Below are 20,922 nucleotides of genomic sequence, written 5' to 3' on the forward strand. Positions count from 1 at the left end.
GACTATGTCAGAGAACACGTCAAAGAGAAACTGAGGTTGCGGGTGCAGTTAAGACACCTGATCACAGGATAAGGCAGTTACTTGTGGTGATCCGGGTGGATCCTGTGCGGCCACTCAGGTCTGTAAAGCGCAGGGCGGAATCAGGAGAGAATCCTGTACATGGCGGCATGAGAAGGGCTTGGCCCAGAGATGCTGGCTTTGAAGACAGGAAGGCAGGTGGCCTCTACAGGCTGCAGAAAGCAATGAAACACATCCTTTGCTCAGTCCTCTGGAAAGAAATGCACCCTTCCTACATCGTGATCTTTACCCAGCGAGAGCCATGCCCGGCTTCTGATCTCCAGAGCTGTAAGAAAATAAATTGGCGCTGTTGTAAGCCCCTGAGTTTGTGGTAGTTTTTTACAGCAGCAGGAGAAAACTAACGCAGAGTCAAAGAAACACAGAGAACCCTGAACTACAGAGAGTTCACAACATTACATTACAGACGGAAAACCCTAGTCCTCCAGGGAACTGTTGGTTTTGTTCTGAGAATGTCAGTCCGGGGGCTTACTTTTGCGTGACTGACGGAAGAGCTCTGCTGACCTCATATCTGTTTTTTGTTGTTATTTTTTGTAAATAGGCAGCCTGTGTCCTTTCTCACAGCACGTTGCCAACGTACAGTAAGAGTAACCTTCATAGAGCTATGATTAGAACAAATTTTCACGATGATTGATAAAACATAAATCAAATTATATACAATAATTATCATTACATTCATATGGTAATATACTTATGTTTATATTTCATAGTCTATTAAAACATACTGTATATAAATAAATTATATATGACATAAATATCATGAATATTTGCCTGTACGTTATTCACTTATATAAACACAGTATTTAAATATATAAGAAAGATAATTATAATTATTTCATACAACAGCCAAAAAAGTTTTGCAGAGGCCACATAGGTTCAGTTTAAGGGGAGAAATAGCAAAAAATAATCGTACAGTAGAATAAGGCAATTCTTTCTGCTGGATATATTTCCAGGATGCTTTAGTCTAAAAAAAATAGTGTCTCCACACTTTAATGTACTTATGGAGAAGATTAAAACACGCAGTTTGGGTGATAGTTGCTGGCAGCGGGCTGTCGTAATTTTAAGACTATTAGGTAAACTGTTTTATACTTTTCATTTGTACACCACAGCAATCTCCATATACTTCAGTCTAATGGCTGATATTAAGCAGATAAACTTATGAAAACAGAATACGTAAAAAGTTTCAATTTCATGGTGTGATTCTAAGATAATAACACGCTTCTTAGCGTCTTCTAAGTGTTCGCTGGAAGTCAGAAGAGTCCCTGCATCCCTGGCTGACAAAGCCGTTATGGAAATTACGGCCACGCCTGCAACGCGAGTGAAAGCAAATGCGCCAGGACCCAGGGCTGTGAATTTAATTATTGAGTTGATCTTCATGGAACTCAGACAAGTCGTTTCAAAGTTCCCATTAACACTGAAACATCCAAAAACGGGTACTCGTTGGATTTTTAAGTCCACAGTTTGTCACAATTCCACATATTAAGTGTGAAATATGGACCCTTGAGGAAAAACACAAAGTTTGTGCATATGCATCAGTTGATTAAAAGTTTTCTGAAAATTTGAGTTTGCATATTATTTATCTTGATATGAACTAAATGCTCACTGTCGATGATCTCAAGATGCAGGAGAGACACCAAGAGAAAATAAACATTCCTGCAGTTCCCCCAGTGAGAGATATTGAAAGTCAATATTTTAAACATGTTTAAAGAATTCATAGTGATCCTACTACATTTTAACTTAATTACCCGTAGAGGGTTTTGGTTTGGGTTTTGGTCTTTCTGTAGGTGGTGTTTGTTTGTTTTTTGACATTTAGGTGGTTTTCATTAAAATAAAAATGCCATTGTAAATAACACCATGTAATGCCCCGTATAGGTCAATCCTTGCCAGTGCTGGGCAGCTAAAATGGGACTGGATACCAAAGATGGAATCATTTAATCAGAGAAAATGTACAGTTTTAAGAAGCTGACAGTTCATTTACAACTCTTTCTGCAAGAAATATTTATACATGTTCATCTACTTGCAATTCAACAGCACTAAAATATTGTTACTCATGTCTCTTATGTGTTGTTTGCTCTTGTGAGTTGTTAATTTATATCCTTTGTTCATTTTTAATTGGGATTTTTGTGCTTTTTGACTGCTGATGAGAAGAGGGACCGGTAGTTGAAGGGACAGAGAAAAGACCGAGGTTAGAGGTGTAGTAAGCGTGTGAAGAATGAAACCCTGAGCTCAATGCTGGCCGCAGGGGGGCCGCCCAGCCCTGGCCCCTCCACACCCGAAGCGGACGGACTGCAGGCAGGTTTTCATTGCTTACAAAAATCTGGGAAGATGCATCTCTAAAGGAACTGAATTAACTCTTTGGGGGGAGTCCTAGGGCAGATCATGAGGCACTGCCCCGCATAAAAGTTTCCACTATCAAAGATAACAAAAGCCAAACACCATTTAAAGGTGATAGAGATTTTTTCCCAATAATAACTATTGCAATAGGGGTGAGAACCCAGCATAAAGGGTGTGTGTGTGTGTAAGGGGGTTGATTCATGTGACTAGGTCCCCTGGGTTTGATAATTGACACTTACATGGAGGAGAAACAAACTTTTCACATCTTTACAACGGGGTGTCCTGGTGTAATTAGCTGGAGCAAGGAACCCACCGAAGTTAGGCTCTTACCTTCTCACAGGGACCAGGAGCCAGAGTGAAGCCATCGATCTACATTAGTGTCCGCATTTTAGAGAGATGGCTTCTAGGTCACTGAGGGGATGGCTCTGGGTGATAGGAGATTTACATCTCAAAGGGGCCAAGGTAGAATTTATAATTGCAAACTTTCTAAAGGAACTGCTCTAAGAGGTGATTCAAGGGTCTATCTGACTATCACTGGCAGGAACAAACCATAAATTCTCCTGGCAGCAAAGAGCTTTCTCAGGAGGAAACCCATCTATAAAATTAAACGTGGTTATGGTAGGTAATACGAATAGCCCTAAAGAAAGAGTTCAGAGTATGGTAGGTAGAGGCGGTGGCCCAGGTAAGAGGCTCTAACAAGAGATGCAAATAAACACTGGATTCTTTTAGAGGGCTGGGCCTAGGGCTGCATGGTAGGAAGAAAACCATGGTAAGGTGGCTGGAGGAAGGGGTGGGAAGGAGAACTCCCACGTCAGGGACCTGGCATAGGAACACGGCCGTTCCGTGCACTGGCCACAGGTAACAAGAGGGGGCCCAGCCGTACTGAGGGCAGAACACAGGGTTTGTTTTCTATTCTGCTCCATCTGCCTGAGAGCGGGGACAAGGCCAATACCCTGCCATTGGGATGGCTGGCAAGCTATTTTTTTTTTAGCATTTTATTCCCCAAATTTCTCTTCTGTATGGCCTGTTTTGCTTGGAATTTGGAACCGTTTTAGGAAAGGCTCCTAGCCAGCTGCCATTCGGTACTGGAATTCTTTTGATGGATCTAAAGTCGTTGAGAGTGTTGGCTTTTCCAAAGATGTTTCCTGGTGTAAAAGAATTAAACCCAAGACACGTTTTTGCTGCTGGAGTCTAGACACAATGGCACACCAGTAAGGAGATGTTTTCATACATTTTTTTCCTCCCTCTTTTTTGTGAATTTGTCTATTTCTATTTCTTCTAAAACTACTCGTTTCATGTTTTCCTTTTGTCCTTGTGATTCTGAGCATTATCAAGCATATTAATGTGCTACTCAGGAAAACTAGAGTGTGTTTTTTTTAATTTTCATTTTTTTTTATTGTGGGAAAATACACAAACGTAAAATGTACCCTTTTAAGTGTAGGGTTGAATGCTATTAAATAACTTTTATAACGTGGGATCCTCACCACCATCCCTCTCCAGAACTCGTTTCCTCTTGCAAAACTGCAACCCAGTCTCTGCGAAACAATAACTCCCGCGATCCCCTTGCCTCCAGCCTCCGGCAAACACTCCTTTCTGTCTGACTGTGACCACCCCAAGTCTCTCGTAGAAGTGGAATCAAACAGTATTTGGCTTTCTGTGACTGGCTTACTTCACTTAGCATTAGGCCATTGAAATTCACCCGTGCTGTAGCATGTGTCAAAATTTCTTTCCTTTTTAAGTCTTAATAATCATCCAGTATGTATGTGTGTCAAAAAAACAAAGTCTGCATGCTGCATAAAACAAAGCGGAGAGACGAGTTTCTTGGCAGGCTCGCAGTCTGCAGGCCGGGACACTCAAGGCTGCTGGGGGAGTGAGTTCGGATTTGCTCACGGACTAAGGTATGTTTATGGAATAAATGTGGGAGCGATTTGGCTTTTACAGCTGATTGGTTGCCTAATGGTGGTTCTTATTTGGATCAAGGTAGCTGAGTCAGGGAAACAAGGGAGTCCAGAGAGGCCATGAAGAGGCTCACTTTGGGGATTGGTTGGTTTCCTCTGTTGATTCCCGAGAAGAGCTATACGTTCCTGTAAGGTTAGGTTAAGGTGGGGTTTTTTGTTTATTTTTTTTTTTTATGTGCCTGTGTTGAGAGTTTCCATTTTGTTCTTGACATAAGCGACTCTATTTTAGTTTGATTCTACACTTATATGTACCATGGTTTGCTCATCCATTCGTCTCTGAATGAACACTTGGGTTCCTTCCACATTTTATCTGTTGTGAATAATGCTGCTATGGACCTGCTGTATAAAGATCTCTTTACAACCCTGCTTTCAATTATTTGGGTATATATCCAGAAGAGAAATTGCTGGAATATATAGTAATTCTATTTTTAATTTTTGAGAAAATGCCATAATGTTTTTCACAGTCCCTGGGCCATCAGCAGGGCTCCAATGTCTCTACTTCTTCAATAGTACTTGTTGCTTTCTGTTTCCTTTTTTCTTTTTTTATTGGTTCTGGTGGATTGTTTCTGTTTGTTTTGTTTTGTTTTTTGGTAGTAGCCATCTTAATGGGTGTGAGATGGTATTTCTTTGTAGTTTTGATTGGTATTTCCCTGATGAATTGTGATTAAGAGCATCTTTTTATATTTTTATTGACCTTTTGTATATACTCTTTCGAGAAATGTTTATTCTAGTTCTTTGCTGATTTTCGAGTCAGGTTGTGAAAGGATGACCAAATATGTTCAATGCAAATAATCCAAAGAGAGCAGGAGTAGCTATATTAATATTAGACAGAACAGACTTTAAATTAAAAGAAGTTTACAAAAGACAAAGAGTATTACATATTAATAAAAACCTCAGTGAAACAAGAAAATATAACAATTATGAACATTTACATACCTAGTAACAGACTGTCAAAATTCATGAAGCAAAAATGGGCGTAAGTAAAAAGAGAAATAAAACATTCTACAATAATAGTTGGAAACATTAACGTTTCATATTTAATAATGGGTAGACAACCAGACAGAAGGTAAGTAAGAAAATCGAGAACTTGAAAACCACAATCAAGCAACTAGGTCTAAAAAACCTATAGAGAGCTCGGCCTGTGTGGCTCAGTGGTTGAGCGTGGACTGTGATCCAGGAGATTGAGTTTCGATTCCCATCAGGGAGTGTGCAGGAGGCAGCGGAATCCATGACTCTCTCATCATTGATGTTTCTCTCTCTCTCTCTCCCTCTCCTTTCCTCTCTCTGAAACCAATAAAGATATACTTAAAAAAATAAAAAGTAAATAAATAAAATGAAATAAAAACCTGTAGAGAATGCACTACCCAACACCACCAGCATATAGGTTCTTTTCAACCATGTATGGAATATGTTCCAGGGGAGACCATCTATTAGGTGCTATTTTTCAGGTCACAGAAATCTATGTCCTACGTCATAAGGCAGAATGATCCTATTGCTCATATATCCAAAATGGCAATTGTTTAGACTTTATTAGTGTGTTCGTGCCATTTTTGAGGCCTGCCTTGTGAGCTTGAGTACTCATATCCTGAATTCCTGATATTCAGGCACCAGTCACCATATTTCCCTACATTCTAATAATCCTTTATCCAGAAAAAAATCTGGTTACGACAAAATAATCAATCACGATGTCTCTTTTTACCCAGGAAATATATGTGGGTGGTACGAGGGCTAAGGGCATACCCTACGGCAAGGAGAGATGACCCAGGGACAGCGTTTATCATAGCAGCAATTTGCCAGACTTGCTCTGACATTTTATCCAGGTTTTAATCCCCATTTAGGATCTATGTCTGACTAGACTTAACATTTTATGGCAGTGACATTAAACTTTTCTCTTGACTTTGGATATTTATTAACAGGTGCATGGGTGTTTATTTCCGTGTAAGATCTGGGCTTTCTTTCCTGCAGTGTAATTTGTTCTCTTGTACCTTCCATCTAGTTACAACTCTTGAAGTCAGATAATAAAATGACCTGCAGGTCAGGGCAGAAGAGACATTGCGATATTGACGGACACGCTGAGAGCTTGCGGGGCCCTCCTGTGAACAGAGGCACTTGGAAATGTTCTTTCTTCCTGCACTTTCCTCTCTCCTTCTTAGTTTTCGATACTGAATCTGCGGTGCCTTCACCATTGTTTAGTGTCAGCCTTTCTTTTCAAATAAATGGTGTCTGAAGATGTTTTGCCTTAGCAGATATTGTGTAAACCATCCATGAACTGTGCAGAGGGTTTGGCAAAAATATTTTTCTAACTTTGGGGTTTTTTATTTTTTTAGTTTTTATATTTATCTTTATTGTTGAAAGTATTACAAATGTCCCCTTGTCCCCCATGGACCCCCTCCACCCTCCACCCCTCCCCCAGGCCCTCACCACACTATTATCTGTGTCCATGGGTTACGCATATATGCATAGAAATTCTTATATGAATCTCCTCCCCACCCACCCCCACCTTCCCTCTGATGTCCCTCAGTCTGTTCCATGCTTCCATGTCTCTGGATCTATTTTGTTCATCAGTTTATTTTGTTCATTAGATTCCACACATGAGTGAGATCATGTGGTACTTGTCTTTTTCTGACTGCTTATTTCGCTAAGCATAGTACTCCCCAGGCCCCACCATGCTGTCTCAAAGGGTAAGGGATCCTTCGTCTTCACAGGTGCGTAGGATGTCTGAGAAGATGCTTGATATGATTTCAATCTTCTTGAACTTGTAGAGACTTGTTTTGTGCCCTAACATGTGGTCTGTCTTTGAGAATGTCCCGTGTGCCCTTGAGGAGATTGCCTATTCTGCAGCTTTGGGGTGAAATGGTCTGTAAATGTCAGTTAAGTCCATCTGAGCTAGTGTGTCATTTAGAGTCACTGTTTCCTTGTTGATTTTTTGTCTGGAAGATCTATCCAGTGAAGTCAGTGGGGTGTTAAAGTCCCTTACTATGTCTGTATTGCTGTCAATCTCTCTTTTAAAGTCCTTCAGAAGTTTTTTTGTTTTGTTTTGTTTTGTTTTTCCAGCCTGCACAGTCTTTTGCTCTGAGGTGGGTCTCTTGTAGACGGCATACATTTGGGTCTATTGTCTTATCCATTCAGCTACCCTATGTCCTTTGAGTGGAGCATTGAATTCATTTATATTTAAGCTTATTATTGACAGGCACTTATCTGTTGCCATTTTATTTCTTTATGCCTATGTTTCTCATTCCATCTATTTCAACTTCTAATTACAGCAGTTCCTTTAACATTTCCTGCAATGCTGGTTTGCTGGTGATAAATTCCTTCAGCCTTTTTTGTCTGGAAAGCTTTTTATTTCACCATCTGTTTTGAATGATAGTATTGCTGGATAGAGTTGTCTTGGTTTCAGATCCTTGTTTTGCATAACCTTAAGTACTTCGTGCCATTCTCTTCTGGCCTGTAGTTTCTGATGAGAAATCAACTGACAGCCTTATGGGAGCTCCATTGTAGGTAATAGTTTGCTTTTCTCTTGCTGCCTTTAAGATTCTCTCTTTGTCTCTTAATGAGCTTCAGGCTGTAGAAACTCCACAGGCTGGGGCAGCTGATTGTTATTCAGTCTCTTAAGGAGCCTCAGGCTGTAGAAACTCCACTGAGTGAGGCAATTGCTTCCTCCCCCAGGCAAAAGCTGCTTGGAAGGTAAATGTCTGCCTGAGAAAGACATCCTCTGCTGTATGTGGGAATGACTCAGCACCGAGGTCCAGATGGGTGCCATCTGAGATCTATTTCCCCAGCCAGCCTCCCTGGATTCTCCTTACACAGCTCCAGTCCACTCTGCCCTCCCTCTGCTGGAGCCCAAGGTGAGTGGCTACACAGGAAACTTTGTGCATTGGCTTTTTAAGAGGGTACCTGCATTTCTAGGTGTCTCTCCCTGGCAGACAGAAATATGGCTGCTTTTCACAACCAGATGCTATGTGGGAACTTTTCTCAGTTCTGGTGCTCTGGGCTGGGGGGCCCAGCTTTGGGTTAAGGCCCCGGAGTCCTCAGTGGGAACCCCCCACAGCTGAGATATCCCTCCAGACCTTTAGCTGCTGCCTGTGGGAGCCCAGCCAGCCCTCTCCCACCTCCACACTTCCTACCAGTCTCTATGGGGTCTCTACTTTTCCTCCTTGCTTTTGAGGGTTCTCTCTAGCTCGTCTTTAGTTGATTATGCAGGGTGGTTTTTCTATATTTTAGTTGTAATTCCAGTTTGGTTTGGGAGATTGTCAGTGTAGCTTCCACTCAGTCTGCCATCGTCTTGGCTCTCCCAGGTTTATTTTTTTAAAACACCCTGAAGTTGTAAACTCTGTCAAATCTCGTCATCCTCTCCTCACCTAGAAGAAAGCTTATTCTTCCTTTAAAATATATTTTCTCTACTAAAGTCCATGTGAAACATTCCATAAGGATTCCCAGTCTCACCAGAAGAGCTTCCCTGCCCTTTATGCTTCTAAACCACTTTCTCGGGCTCTAGTCTCTTAAAATTATGTACAGACAGGATATTACTCCTCTATTTATACCCATTTCAGCACAACCACTAGGACTCTGTGAGTGTCCCATCAATTCTAAGTCCCCGTCTCTAACCACGTACATCTTTCAATTTAACTTGAGTTAAGGCATGCCAGGTATTGAATTATTTGTCACCTAAATTTAAAATTAGCAAAATCACATATATTCTGAGTTCAGTATTTATGAAGTTACATTTTCAAATAACTCAGTAAATGACAAAAATATATCAGCAAAAGCTTCATTCATGATATATCCGACTACCTCAACTTGCTTCCCACCAAAATACTGTTTATGTAGAAAAATTTACTTATTCCTCTCTTAGCTTAACTTTGTATATAGGAAAAGTTTGGATTTAATATTCCAACTGTTGATTTTAAGATTTTTCAGGGTAACAAAGGATCTGGTAACTTGCCATGGATTTACATGGCAAAATAATCTATTTTTCCCCATAAAAAGAGAGAAAATTTTTTTTCTATATTTCTTAGCTTTGAAAGGAAAAGCTGGTCTCTGGTAAAAATGCCTGAGGTGCTGTTTTTCCCCTAAATATATGTGGGGATGCTTAGCAAAGTGAAGAACTGAGTGCTTACAGCCCATTTTGTCTGCAGTGCCTTGTGAAGGAGCGTTGGGTGAAAAATGCTCGAACTATACAAAATGCCAGTGAAAACCCAATGGGATGAAAGTTCCTATAGAGGAGGAAACATTACTTGGTTACTCATCTTAGGTTCTCTTAGATTAAAAATATAAAAATAAACATAAGTTTATTAATAAGAATATTTCAGTACATGGGGAAAAGTCAGGGATGAGTAAGTCTAATAGGTGTCCGAGAATTCAGGATGGTACATTCTCAACAAAGACTGGTACGTTTTCAGAGAAGAGGCACAACAAAGGAAAACCACCTTGATTTTCTAGGGGCAGCAAATTGTGAGAAGGCCAATATACAGGAAAGCAATTGTAGATAAAGGCTAGATAGTTCCTTATTTAGATTCCTCTGGTGCCCTCTGTAGGAGAGAAGGGTCTCACACTGTCTCAGGTGATTAACTTCTGTCCTTCCTGGTAGAGACAGGAGGAGGAACTCGTCTGTAAATTTGTGTTCTGTCTGCTGGAAGGCAAATAGAGAGAAGACAGGGATCTTCTTTTTTTCCCTTCAGTTCAAAATAATTCTGTCAAAGCGATATTTTGAGGAGACATGTTCTGATTTTCTTTATATTGTTTTATGGATGATAGGGAACTCTTTTGCATTGGAGAGTTGGGTAATGTGTGTGTGTGTATCTCTGTGTATATGCATGCTTATGCAAAAAAAACAGAGATAAATGTGTTTGTATGGAGCCCTGGCTGGTGTGGCTCAGTTGGTTTAGCATTGTCCCTTGCACCAAAAAGTTGCCTGTTCAATTCCCAGTCAGGGCACATGCCTGGGTTGCGGGCTCCATCCCCAGTAGGGGGCGTGCAGGAGGTAGCCCATCGATGGCTCTTTCCTCCATCTCTCTCTCCATCTCTCTCTCCCTCCATCTCTCTCTAAATCAATAAAAGCATATTTTTTAAAAAGTATCTGTATGCAGACATGAGTGCTCCTGGGGTTCCTAGGGTCGATCTTCTGGTTTGGGAGAATCTATTCAGTAGCCATTCTCAATCCTTCTACTCTCAATGGCACCAAGACCCAGTGGTCACCTAGGTTTGGGACTCTAAATAGATTCCATTGTCTTCTTTCATAGGAATTCTCAAAAACTTCACCTTCCTTAAATCATCATAGTTACATGCTCGCCCGTCTTCATGGTGTGCCGGCCTATTCGCTTTATAACTCAGCTATTCTCAACTCATAACAACCACTAAGAAACAAAACATAAAATAAGAAAGCAACAAGACTTCATTGAAATTTTAGGATGTCCTTGTCTCTACCTTTTCAAGATACTTCCTGGGGAGGCCAGAAAGACACAGGATAGGAATTCATATATTCAGAGTCTATATAAATAACCATGCGGTTCAAAAATATCTCCAAAGGTACCCTTCCAATTAAGTTCCATCTTCAACAAGCCATCTTCTAAAATGAACACCTTCCTGAGAGTGATTTAATCAAGCAATCAGATTACCTACGATCTAATTGACTTCGACAGCATTTGGTAGGAGCCCGAGGCAGTTCCCGAGCACTAGAAACTTTCTAGAACAGACTCAGGCAGGAGTGCAGTGGGGTTTCTCACAGGGGCTGAGGCTGGGCTGCAGGTAAGCCACCTGCTCTCTCACTAATTGAGTCACCACCAGCTCTCATGGGACAGGACTGAAGAAAGAACACCTTGAGGCTGAGGCATGTCCCCGCCCTTGGCAAGTTCTAGAGCTGGAGGAACATGGTTTCTGAATCACAGTTCTCCCCAGGTCTTTCTTCTTTAGTGACAACAGGACACTCATAATTGTTACAAATGGAACTGATTTTAATCATTTATTCATACTTTCAACCATCCAACAAGCGTTACTGAAATCCTCACCATGTACCTGGCTCCCAGCCTGTAGGTCGGTGGCCAGGAGTAGAAGAAGTAAAAACTATGTGAGCAGCTGTCTCAGAATTTGCTCAGAATTATTTTCTCCCTTGCCCTGTTTTTCAGTTTTGGTTTTATTTAGACATTTGTCTTGGTGAGGAATACTTTGGGCTTTCATTTTTAACTTAGCTCTCTTCTGGGGTATTTTATGTGGTCTCGATTAATATGACTTTACATAGTCTTAACAATATTTTTGTTGATGTTTAATTTATTACCCAAATCTCTAACCCCTGAAATCTGCTGTAATTGGAAGGGTGTCAATGCTCCAACTAACAAATGATCAAGTTCAAAGTGTTGGTGGTAAGAGAAGGGAAAGATGGTCCCATTGGCTTCTGGATTCTGATGTGGGTATGAGAGGATGGTGATCATGATGAATTTGTTTTTTAAAGGAGAAATGAAAGGGGAATGCTTTTCTTAATATATATATGTTTGTACTGATTTTAGAGAGAGAGGAAGGGAGAGGGAGAGAGAGAGAGGGAGAGAAACATCAATGTGAGAGAGAAACAGCGATCAGTTGCCTCCTATAGGCACCTTGACCTGAGACGCACAACCTTGGCAGGTACCTGACCAGGAATTGAACCAGCGACCTTTCAGTGCACAGGATGATACTCAACCAACTGAGCCACACTGGCCAGGGCCATAATGAATTTGTTTAAACATCCTGACTTTAAGTAGCTCTCTCTAATAAGCTGCCAAGCAGTTTTGTGATAAGCTGGCAAGAACCCTGGACTACAGATGTGGACTTGCAGGCCTCGCCATGGTCTCCCTGCCCCATTTTCCCTTCTCTCCTCAAATTCCCCTTCTGAGCTGCTGCTCCATATGGTTGTGTCATCGAGTTTAGGAGCAAAATATAGGTCTGGATAGAATACATCTCGAAAGTTACACAGTAAGAAAAATAACGAATAAGTAACATTAAGTTTAAAAATAATCATAGTTTTGGATTATAATGCAGAGAGTAAAATAAATACCATGAGTCTCTATGGATAGCAAAAAATGAGAATAAATAAATAAAATAAGTAAGTAGGTACAAATCTTTCTTACAGAAGAAGTTCAAGTATCAACTGTAGAGGGAAGAGGGAGAGAGATCTTCACTCTTAGGACAGAGAGAGAACACAGACATCATGGGACAGACTGCTTCTCGGGGCCCTGCCTCCTGAGCTGGCCCCTCATAACCCCGGGGCCCTGGGGAGGGCTTTGGGGGTCACCTGAGGTAAATGGGAGGCTGGGCACATACCTGATGCTTTCACCTGCATTTCAACTGAAGTTAAAATTCTCTCATTTTCATATATTTCATTTCTGCTTGAGATTCTGTCTCATACCACAAAAAAATGCTTTTGAGCACAACACACATAGTACAACAGTTTGTGTCTAAGTAAATGAAGGCAAGAGGGGGGAAAAACACACTATGAAATCAGATATTTGGATAATACATTACAGAAAGGGTAAGAGGCCTTTAAAAACAAAAGAGATGGAATCGCGGGTCAGCACTCGCAGCGCCCGGAGCCGTGGGGGTGGCGGGCCGTGCAGAGAAACTGGAGCCTCGCGTCAGCCCCGAGGGCCATTTATCAGCGCCGCATTAAGAACAAAAAGGGTTTTTCCTCCTAATTAATCAACTGGGCACAGTGTTCACGTCACGGGGCATTCACTTAGTTCATTACTAATGATTTTACCTCATCACCTTAGAAAACTTTTTGATTAGAATTCAATAATCTTTCCACAAATGATGCTCTCCTAGTGCTGTGTGGACAAAAATATGCCCCCGGCTGACTCAGAGCACCTGCCTTCCAGGGTTTTCAGCCTCGCCGCCGTTCCCTCCCTCTCCCCCGGCTCGGCGAAGGCTAATTGAAATCCTAGACGCATTTGCTTGGTTGAGGCTCCCAGCCACAGAGGCGTCCCAGGGTCCCAGGCACTGTCAGGTGTCGCGGTGTATTACGCGTCCCGCAGCCCGACGTGCGCGGGCTCTTGGTGCCTCTCGTTAGTGACCTTGTCACGGCTGGCTCCCCGTTTCCCTTCGAGGCAGCCAAGAGCCGGGACCCCTTGTCCTGAGCCCTAACTGTTAGGTAGACTCGCCGAAGAGGAGACGCGTCCTCCCCCTCCTGCGGTTTCCCTGCTCTTCTCGGCGTGAGCCCCGCCGTCACCCGCCCCGCGCCCTGCAAGGCCGCCTCGGGCTCTGCCCACCCCGGGCCCCGGGCCCTGTTGGCAGCCAGCTTCCCGGGGCGGCCAGGGGCACGGGCGGAGGGGGCAGGAGGCGCGTTTTTTGGAATTTGCCTTCCTGGCCGTGAGGCCCCGGCAGCCGCGGGCTCCCACCTGTCTTCCCTTTGCTTGTCTTGTGATGTCGGGTCTGGTTGCTCTAATCCTCTGAGTAACTTACGCAAAATGTGCTGTGTCCTTAAGGCCCAAGCACAGCAGCCCGGTCCCCTGTGCCTTTCAACACCCGTGTCGCTATCTCCCGTGCCAAATCCCCTCTGTTGGAAGTGTGCAATATCATTCCCGCTTTCCTGGCTAGACCGGGACGACACGGCCTTCCACCTTGGGAAACGGACTCACCCGAGCCAAACGGTCCCCAACCTCAGACGGCAACCTGACTAGAGAGTTCCAAGCCTGGAACGAACTTCACACCCTTTGGGTTTTTCAATTGATAAATTTTGCACCGTTTTTAAAGATTCGTCAAGTCGTACAGAATCGTTCAGCCCCTGAATGGTAGGACTACAACTAAAATTCAATGTTCTGCACGTGCTTTTATTTGAACTTAATTTTTATGTTCAATATGCAGTGAGGATGACTCAGAATAAGTGACGTAAATAAAGGGATTTTTACTGAGAATCGAGTTTCTTCAAGTTCCTCATTTTGTCCATAGTGATTCACTCTCCCAGTTAATTCTCCTTTAAATGGGGCCATGGGGAGCCTTTTGTTTGGAGATCAGATCCCATGGACCCATTCAGCAGAATTCCACAGATGTAAACAGAACTGCGGGGATGAAACCGAGCTGGAAATGAATCCGACTCTCATAATGAACTTCCGACCAAGTGTTTCTACTTCTCATCCACAACCTCCTGACCTGTGCACTTTCCATGCTCAGCAAAGCTCCCTAATTCGCTGCTCATTCAGCAAACTAAGCCCCCGACGTCTTCAATAGGCAGCTCACAGGAGCAGACTGTGTGCAAGTTTTTGATGAGTAAGCCCCATGGAACATATGCTTAATGTTTCAATATTTCAATGCAATTAGTGATGAGTAACTTTTCATGGTAAATTTTATATTTTTGACAGATATATTGAACCTCCCTTCTCTGCAGTTCTGCTATTTTTTTTTTTACCTTGAATACTAATAGCAAAATTATCTTAAAATAATATGTTTAATTGTCAGTAAAGTATACGTGCTTTATTGAAAAAAATAGACCCATTTTAAAAAGTCATTTGAGGGTCTTTATCACGTAGTTGAAAGAAAAAAATAAGAGTCTGATCCAAGAAAAGTTGCTCTTATAATTTCTTGTGGATATGGTGGGAGTTTTAGCATACCTTTATTTATTTATGTGCAGAAAGTAAGAAATTATTTTATTCAATCCTGCTCTTCACATAAAAGGCATAGAATGACTGCATCCCAAATCCATGCCAATAACTTAATGCAATTAAGATTTTTAGTTCAGCTTAGTTTTTTGTGTGTTTTAGATTTACCCAAACATGCATTAGATGTAATTCAGGTGAAAACCTTGGTACGTTTCCATGCAAAACACTGACTAGTAAGCATTACTAGTACATTAATTGATCATTGGACAAAATTATTTTTAATAGAGAAGCTGACTGATGCTTCCTTTGTTTCCTAAGGGGTGGAAGGTGCTGGTGGGTGACATGATTCCATAGATCCTGAAACTTGCTCCCATCCACGTGCGGAGCCGTGAGCCTGAGGACGGCGTAAAGGCCTCTCGTTTCAAAGCCGTGGCGTTTCTCTTGTTGCTCAGAAGTGAGGCCCGGAACCCAGAGCCCTTTGTTTTAGCAGAAACTTTAAAGACTCTTTTGATAGACAAAGGCAGACACGGACAAGTACAAAGTGAAGATCTCTGGTTTTGTGCGTAATAAAGAGAAACGACAGCCGACTGCGCTAAAGCGGGAGCGAGATGGGCGGCAGCTGAGGCGGGAAGGGGGGCTCAGGGCCGAAACGGTAGGCCCCAGAGGAGCTGGGCGAGGGGCCAGTTCGATTTAAATCCCAAAGAGCGGGGTGACCCCAGCTAGCACTTGGATTGTACAAATGCAGAGCCACCCAAGAAAGACTTGTCAGTACATATAGATGCATATGTAACGAGAAAGTAATGTTCTAAGAGTCTGAATGTAAAAAATGCATGTACTTCTCTCCGCATTTAATTGCTAATTTGAGTTTACATGTTAAAAATCATTTTCCCTCAGAATTTTGAAGGAGTCGTTGCAGTGATTTCCTCCTAAAAAGAAATCATGTCTCACACATCAGCCCTTCCTCAGGGGCCAGCTTGTGCCCCGGGAGCGCAGAGGACGGGGCGGCCTGCGGCGGGGCCGTCGCAAGGCTGCGGGGGGCTGGGCCTCCGTCCTGAGCGGGCCTCACCGGCGGGCCGTTCGTTCGGAAGGGCCGCTGGCTGCTCCTGCGTCGTCATTTATTCCCCCGCAGCCCGCCACGTCTCTCCCCGACCCTCCACATTCCCTGACGTTTCCCACGTTCTTTCATCTCTTGCATCGTCCGTGCGGGGGGCCGGCTCCTCAGCTTGATCTTGCGAATCCCCCGTCCGTCATTCTGTTATTAGGGCCACCGTTTCTTTCCTCTCTTATCTGTTTCTCTTTTCCAGAAACTATTTCGTGATGTTTAACTGCTCCCTCTTCCGAACAACAGATCTAGGGTTTACGGGTATAACAACTTCTGGAATCGAAATCTGGTCACCTAGGCTCATCCCTGACCGGGGAGCCCGAGGGCCACGTCGGAATGGAAGGTTGTAAACCTAACACCTCACACAGCGGCCTGTGGACACGAGGAACCAAGTCCTAAGGCCTCCCAACCCTCCCCCAGGCCCTAGCGCTTCTGCTTGTCCCACTTATGCTTGTTCTAGGATGTGGGAGGGTGTTGTTCGGGGAAGAACAGGCATTGCTCCAGACACATCTGTTTCTGGAATTGGCTCTAACAGACTGAGCCCCTGTGGGTGTTTTCAGCCCTGGTCTCCCTCTGAGCTGACAGCTTATGTCTAAGACTTTCAGAGCCTAAATAAGAAAATCAGGTATTTACGGAGAAGTTTGGAATAGCCGCAGGGACATGTAATCCAAGACTGTCGGAGATAGATAGGTGGTTTCAGATGTTAGTAGGAACATCACATGCGGGGGGTGGGGGGGGGGAATAGACAGTAAATGCAGAGCGGGAAGATCATGAGAAATTCAGAGACCTGGGAAAGCTACAGCGAGTAGATAACATGTTTTGGAGGCTGTTTCCAAAACCTTTCTCGTGCAAGTAGATTGAACACCGATCCATTACTAAAAGTTCTTTAGGGATAAGACATTTAACCTTTACCCACTGTTCAAGACTATGAAGAAATGTGAACTCAGCTCCTCACTTTTAGTGAATGACCTTAAACCAGAAATAAGGGATTAAATATACAAACAAATGCTAGAATGTTAAAAACAAACAAACAAACAAAGAAAACACACCTATGTTGTCAATCTCCTCACACAGCATTTCCATAGAATTTTAGAACAAAATCAAAATAAACAAACAAACAAAACGACTTCCAATATACTGATGTCCTTACAGACATAGTACTAGATGCTTCCACCTTGGTCATTAAGTACCAGTAGAGGGAAAATGCTGAATAAAAATACCTGTAAATAATATAAACAAAAAGGACATTGAAAAACAAGTGTCCAACACTAGGTGAAAATCTGAAGGGAAAAAATGAAAGGGCAGATTAATGAGGATTTATGTTTAAGGTGATTCATGAGGTTAATCTTCCCCTGAGAAGGAATCACAGTCCTATTTGCTATTTTACTGTTGAACTTATAAGAAGAAATCTAAGTATTAAAAGACAACCTTGCAGAAATGTTATTGAAACAAGTACTACAATACGGGCTCTCCCTCAGCACCAGTGGCTACTGAGCCTTGTCCCACGACTGTCCCCACCAGGCCCTTTAACAGCAATTCTTTGCTCTTGTGGCATCCCTTCTGCTAGGTTAGTGGTTTGCAATCTACTAGCCAAACAGATTCTCCAAAACAGATGCTCCTCCAATGGCATTTTTTTTTTTTTTTTAGATCCTTGAGGGCTCTCCTAGTCATAACCAACTTACAGCTCATGTAGACATCAAATTTCTCATATCTCTGTGTCCCAATTAAGTGCCACTTAAAGATCTCCACAAGGTGTGAGTCATGCTGTGGGGGGAAAACACTATTTTACATTCAGTCCTGTCTAAGGCTACATGCATGTTTTATTGTTACAGATCTTCGCTTCGCTCTCCAGGTTTCTGTAGGTCATCGTAATCAAGGACTGACTTTTTTTATGAAGTTCAACAATCCACCTCAACGGTGCTGTCTCTGAGGTTCACTGAGGCTCCTCTTTTTCGCAGGTTGTTAACCAGGGCTGTAGGGGATCTTAAATTTCCCTGTGATCCCACCCTTACATAATGCGGGAATAAGTTTCTGCTGTATTCTAAAGACCAAACGACCCCTACGATATACTGTTTATCTCAATATAGGTTTTGAAGAAGATGTAAATTTTGTAGGAATGAATACATTCTGGAGTCATAGTTAATCCTTGCTGTGGTCTGAAGGTTTGTGCCTCCAGGGAATTCATACGTGTAAATCCTAATCCCCAAGGCGATGGTATGAAGACAGAGGGTCCTGGGGAAGTGATGAGGCCATGAAAACAGAGCCCTTGTGAATCGGATTAGTACTCTCACTGACAAGAGCACAGGGGCTCCCAGCCCCTTCCCTTGTGTGGACATAAAGAGAAACCTGCAGCCGGAAGCAGGCCCCGCCCGCCCAGGCTGGCCGGCTGCTCGTGGGCCTCCACTGCCTCTGGGCCACCAAGCCTGTGGGATTCGGTTACACAGCGGCCGGAACAGAGACAATCCCGAAGAGTCAATATCTCCATTCTGATCAATTGTAAGCCACTCAAAACACTTTTAGGCTACTTACTAATAAGCCATTAAGAGCTTTTCTAGTTTTCTCAATGGCTATTGAAAGCAAAGTCTTTCCCATTTTTCCATAATTGCCACATATAACTGACATTACAATTCTTGGTGATTGAATCTCCCCGTCGGGACCTAAATGAGAATGGTATTTTGCGATTTAAAATATCAGGCCTTCAGCATCCCCCCACACTGCCCTTCCTCATTATAATAAATTTTTATACCTATTTCTACAGGATCTAACTGGAAAAATCTTAATTCTGACTTAACTTCAAAAAAATTTTGATACACGAGTTTCTTACTTTAGAGTTTTTTTTTCTTTCTTAGATCTAGAAGAAAAATCCTGTTTACCTATCTAGGGGTATCTTGGCAGCAGACAAGCAAGTGAAGGTTTGTACTGATCTGATTTTTTTTTAAAAAAAAAAACACGTCTTTATTAATTTCAGAGAGAGGAAAAGAGGGGGCGAGAGAGAGAGAAAGAAACATCAATGATGAGAGAGTCATTGATCGGCTGCCTAGCCCGCAAACCGGGCATGTGCCCTGACCGGGAATCGAACCCTGATCGCCTGGATCCTAGGTCAATGCTCAACCGCTGAGCCACACCCGGCTGGGCTGTACTGATGTGATTTTAAGATGCCCCTTCAGCACTGTGACCCCCTATGCTATATAATCCCGACTGCTTACTGACATTTTGCCACATTTTTCGGGATGCAGCTTTAGCTCCTACGGAGTTTTAATACTGTATTTTCCATACATTTCTATCCATTGTGATAATACCTTAAATTCTGCTACTCTCCTCTCTTTATCTGGAGAAACCCATGACTCTCTCCTCTGATTGAGAATGGACTAAGCCTTGACCAGATTTATTAGACATCTCCTACAAACCCCAGATTTAATCTTGTTTGTTGACAGGTCATATCTTAAGACTGAAATAGGAAACACTCAGGCTAGATATGCCTTAACAGATTTCCATCCATCCCCGGAGTAGGAACCTGGGCCACAGTAAAATCTGTTTATGTGGCAGAACCTCTCTCTTTCAGCACAGGCTGCTGAGAAAAGGCGTACTGTAAACCCAGATAACAACATTATTTCCTTGACTTTATTCTTAATTACTTCTGTATTTCTAAATATATTGCTCAGTTTTTGCCTCCTTTAAAACTTTATATGGATGATGTTTGGTTGGTGTGGCTCCGTTGGTTGGACTCTGTCCCCTGCACCAAGAGGTTGCGGGTGCGATTCCTGTTCAGGGAACACGGCTGGGCTGTGGGCTCAGGCCCCCGTGAGGGGCGCCCAGGAGGCAGCCAACTGATGTCTCTCTCTCATCGACGTTTCTATCTCTCTCTGCCTCTCCCTTCCCCTCTCTCTCTAAAAACAAATCAATGAAACCATTAAAAGGAAACTTTATATAAATGAAACTGTGACCTACAGTTATCCTGCGACGGGTGTCTTCTGCTCAGTGCCAGACTTACCATATTTATTCATTGATGCTTTTGGAGGTTGTTCATCAGTTGACACTCTTGTTCAGCATTTCAATGCGCAAAGCAAAACTTATTACTCAATCTTAACATTAACGCACATGCATTTGCATTGTTTGGGCCATTATGAAAAATCTTACTTTAAACCATAAAGACACGTACACACAAAATTAGAGATGGTCATAGACTTAAAGTCAAATGTAAAAATATAATTCTTCTAGAAAAAGATGGAAGGTGTCTCTGTAACCCAGAAATAGGAAAAAAGTTATTAAACAGGACATAAAAGCCATAAACCATAGGATGTATTAAAGGTAAATTAGCCATAAGAATGGGAACCAATTATTAAAACATCAAAGAAAAAAATGATAAACGACAGTATAGTAATATTAATAATATTACTTATGAAAATGTCCTTTAAGTGTTCACAAAGATTTCCTCTCTTGACCAAGATGGAACAACAAAGACAAGATTGACCCTCTTTCCTGATTAAAAAAAATAATAATAATACTGGGCAAAATATTCCCTATCTTGCACCAGATGGAGACAGGTAGGCAGATAAGGGACAGATCGAAGCGGATGTGGAGAGATAGACGCACCCAACAAGGCCAAGCCTTGTGCTTAAAAGCTGAGTTTCCAGGATGCCCTCAACCCTCCTGCGTGAGGTGCCCTTGGCTGTAGCCCCGAAAGGAGGTCCTGGTTCCTCTACCCGCCGCGCTTCTGCCACCAGAGCCAGCGAGGACCCTCGGCTTCTGCTGTCGTCTCGCAGGATGTGCGGGGCGCGTCTCCTGCCCCGTTAACATTCTCCTCAAATCCTTCCCTCTTGCCGTGTCTTCGATATTTTTTGTCGTCCAGACACAGGACGTCAGTGTCCCCCCAGTGGCCCCTGAGTCATTTTCG

This window comes from Miniopterus schreibersii (genome assembly GCF_964146895.1).
Source record: "Miniopterus schreibersii genome assembly, chromosome: 9".
NCBI lineage: Eukaryota > Metazoa > Chordata > Mammalia > Chiroptera > Miniopteridae > Miniopterus > Miniopterus schreibersii.